This window comes from Pipistrellus hanaki (assembly GCF_964339955.1).
Source record: "Pipistrellus hanaki genome assembly, chromosome: 15".
In the NCBI taxonomy this organism is placed as follows: Eukaryota; Metazoa; Chordata; class Mammalia; order Chiroptera; family Vespertilionidae; genus Pipistrellus; species Pipistrellus hanaki.
In genome coordinates, this window is record NC_140517.1 from 37,732,514 (window position 1) to 37,736,562 (window position 4,049).

A 4,049-nucleotide genomic window follows, 5' to 3' on the forward strand; every position below is an offset into this window, starting at 1 on the left:
ATAAAGAAATGAAAATAATCCATCCTAGATTTTTTTAATTGATTGGCTGCCTCCTACACACCCCCTACTGGGGATTGAACCCACAACCCAGGCATGCATCCTTGAATTGAAACCAGGACCCTTAGGTTCCCAGGCTGATGGTTTATCCACTGAGCCAAACTGGCTAGGATAACACAAAGTTTTCTTTAATTATTCTTTGGGGGGAAGAGATGCAACACTTCCACTCAATCAAGGGAAACATTTTTATCAGCACAGACGCCTTTTTTATTTTCCCCACTCATGCCATGAATTCATAGGGAATGGGTTCCAGCAGCTCAGGATCCTTTCCATTGGTTCTCACTCAGTGTGTTTCTCTGGGTAGAGCAGGCTGACACTTCAGTTGATCCCAGGTGCCTTTCTCTTTGGCTTCCTTCTTTTTCTGATCATTTCCCTTCACATGTTTCAGGAAGCTATCTCGGCTCTCAGAGGCTTAATATGCTCAATATGTGCATCCATTTTTTGGAAAGAATCTTGCCCTTAACTTGCTTGTTCACAACAATGCCCACTGCATGCTCGGTGACATTGTGGACTCTTCCAGTTTTGCCATGGTAACATGTGTGAACAGGGCACTTCCTTTATAAACAGGGCCCTTTCCCTTGATGTCCACAATATCACCTTCCTGTAGATTCGTATGTATGTGGCCAAAGGAACAGCTCCATGTTTTCTAAAAGGCCTAGAAAACATATAGCGGGTGCCTCTCCTCTCTCCCTTTGTGTTAGTCATTTTGGTGAATTACTGGAAGATGGCGGTTCTGGCTGAAAGTTTAGCTCAAATTTAGGTAGTGTTCTCCTGCTGCCCAAGTGTAATATTTTCCTTGCTGTCCTTTCCCCTAAGTCACTACTATGAACAGACCTTGGAAAGATAATTTATATAAACTGCTAAACAAATTTTAGTATACAGCGGATCTTGGAAATGGTTGTCCAGAATCCACAGGCCTTTAAGGACCACTAGGCAAAGAGAAGCTGACCACTAGAGGGCGGGCAAGTCAAATTATTATTCTTTTCAATTTTAAAGAAGCCATTGTTTATTAACTGATCAGATTACAACAATAACCATGGTAGCTAACTTAGTTCATCCTTCTGATAAGCCTGGTGGTCTGGTCTTCCCTGTTACCAGCATCTCCACCTTCTACAAAATGGGTGGTTTTTCCCTTCATTCTACTTCTTAGAGAAGACATTTCAAAATATTATTATTATTATTTTTAATGTTATATGGTACTACCCTATCTATCTATCTTTCTTTTTTTAAAAATATATTTTATTGATTTTTAACAGAGGAAGGGAGAGAGATAGAGAGCCAGAAACGTTGATGAGAGAAACATCGACCAGCTGCCTCTTGCACACCCCCTACCGGGGATTTGCCCGCAACCAACATACATGCCCCTGACCGGAATCAAACCTGGGACCTTTCAGTCCACAGACTGATGCTCTACCACTAGCCAAACCGGTTTCAGCTTGTTTGCTTTTGTGAAGCATTTTCCAACAGTGTAGATATTATAGATCCTCCAGGCAGATGATGCTATATTTATCGAGAGATCGAGCAATTAATATGTTATCTGTCAAGGAAATTTGGGTTTTGTTGAGTTTGCCATAACCACACTTGTGGATGAATTCATTTACTGACTTCAAGTTTGGGTACCCCATCAATATGGTTCCACATCCTAGGCATGTTAATCAATGGTTTGTTAAACAACAACAAACAAACAAAAAAACAAAAGCAAACAAACAAAGACCCCCCCCACAAAGACTTGTTGAGGTAAACAAAGGTGCCATTGAAGATCTGGTGAAGGCAAAGGAGCTGCAGCACCTTTTGGACCTTTACGCTCTGTCAGGAGCTCAGCTCCTTCATCCTGCTCCACTATACCAACTGTCTGGACCGAGCCCCTCTGCCAGGGGCTGGATCTTCTGGGGTGCTGGGTGGTAGACGGAGAGGCCATGAGAAGTTGTAGGTGTATGAGAGACTATTGTAGGAGCCAGTGGCCAAGTAGCCATTGCTAACAAGGAGCAACCAGAGAAAAGAGTTCTTCAAAGTAAAGTCCCATACAGCAGGTAGCTGCACACTGGCTAGGCAATAATACATCTTTCTTACATAGTAGCTTCTATCATAGAAGCGATATAAGAGCAATCGTTAGAGTTACAGCCTCTCTAAGCAGCTGCGCTGGCTGGTCAGTAACTACTTTATACTACTCAGACAAAAGAGGTTCTTTCCAAAGAGTGACATCAAGCAGTTGGGTTTTGGAAGAGCACGCTTGCCCAGTGCATAAATTACTAGGTCCTTGCACCTGTGTATAGCATCTTAGCCTTGAACACCATGATTAAGATTCCCATGATCAGAGTGGCCTTGAACATTTGGCATACTCTGAATAGGGCCTTCATGCTCTAATTTGTCTTGAGCAACTGGCGTACTCTGGACAGGGCCCCACTATTGATACCACCCATCCTGATGACAAATGTCAATTAGGGTTTTGTAGGCACAAAGAAATTGCCAGCTTTTCTTACCATCCTAGTCATTTGAATCTCAGTTCTGTACATTTTCCTATTATCCTCATAGTAGTGCTTAGCTTTCATAGACAAGTTTCCTCCTTGCCTTTTGAAGCATCTTTTGGGTAAAAGTCAGGTGTTTGGTCTTCAGCTTGTGAAATTCCTTTTATTATTTTAATGGTATATGGCACCGCAGAAACCTTCTTCTTTGTCTTTTCTGCATCTTCCATGGTTCCAGTGAGAAAAGAGCCAAGTTAAATTCTTGAGAAAAACAGGGCTTGTTAGAACCAAGTTCTAAGGGACTTTTCCAGATTGTTGATGGGCAAAGAAAATTCTATGCAAGCTGTCTTGCACTGCTCATTTCTTCCTGTGAGTGTTTGTTTGGGTTCATGTCAGTTTATTTAGTGCTTCTCTATCATTAAATTGTTCATTGGGTCTTCTGTGAAAATTTGTATGTATTTTGAGGTGGACTATCAGAAGTGGAACTAAGCTTCCCCATTCAAAATCTATTGGTGCCTTGACTTTTTTTTTTTTTAAATAAATTTTTATTGTTCATATTATTACAAGTGTTCCTTCCCCCCCCCTTCCCACCCCACCCTCTGCCCTTTCCCCACTCCCCATTGTCCTCATCCATAGGTGCACAGTTTATGTTCAGTCTCTTCTCACATTCCCCTCTTCCCTTTTCCCCAAGAATCATCAGTTCACTCCCCTTCCATACCTCTGATTCTATTATATTCAACAGTTAATATTGTTCATCAGATTTTTTTTTTTAATTTCCTTGGTTTTTAGATTCACTTGTTGATAGTTACGTATTTGTTGTTCATAATTTTTATCTTTATTTACTTTCTCTTCTGAAAGAACCCCCTTCAGCAATTCATATAATTCTGGTTTGGTGGTGATGAACTCCTTTAGCTTTTTTTTATTAGTGAAGCTCTTTATCTGACCTTCGATTCTGAGTGATAGCTTTGCTGGGTAGAGTATTTTTGGCTGAAGGTTCTTGCTATTCATCACCTTGAATATTTCTTGCCATTCCCGTCTGGCCTGCATGGTTTCTGTTGAGAAATCAGCTGACAATCGTATAGGTGCTCCTTTATAGGTAACCACCTGCTTAGCTCTTGCTGCTTTTAATATTCTCTCTTTGTCCTTTGCTCTTGGAATCTTAATTATGATTTGTCTTGGTGTGGTCCTCTTTGGATTCCTCTTATTTGGAGTTCTGTGTGCTTCCTGGACTTGTAAGTCCAATTCTTTCCCCAGGTGGGGGAAGTTTTCTGTCACTATTTCTTTCAGTATGTTTTCGATATCTTGCTCTCTCTCATCTTCTGGGACCCCCATGATTCTGATGTTGGATCGTTTGAAGTTGTCCCAGAGGTTTCTTACATTATCTTCAATTTTCTGGATTCTCTTGCCTTCTAGCTTCTGCAGAGGAGTGTCTTCTGGCTCTTTATGTTCCAAATCTTTGACTTGATTCTTGCGATCTTCTATTCTGTTTTTAGGACTCTGTAGAATATTTTTTATTTCAGACAATGTATT

General features: G+C 40.9%; 1 pseudogene across 1 annotated transcript; it reads right to left on the reverse strand.

Annotated features, from left to right (window-relative positions):
- Positions 1–277: 277 nt before the first annotated feature.
- Positions 278–1,144, reverse strand: LOC311610275 (large ribosomal subunit protein eL21-like; annotated as a pseudogene). The gene has a single exon. The product of its transcript is annotated as a large ribosomal subunit protein eL21-like (transcript).
- Between the last annotated feature and the right edge of the window lie 2,905 nt (positions 1,145–4,049).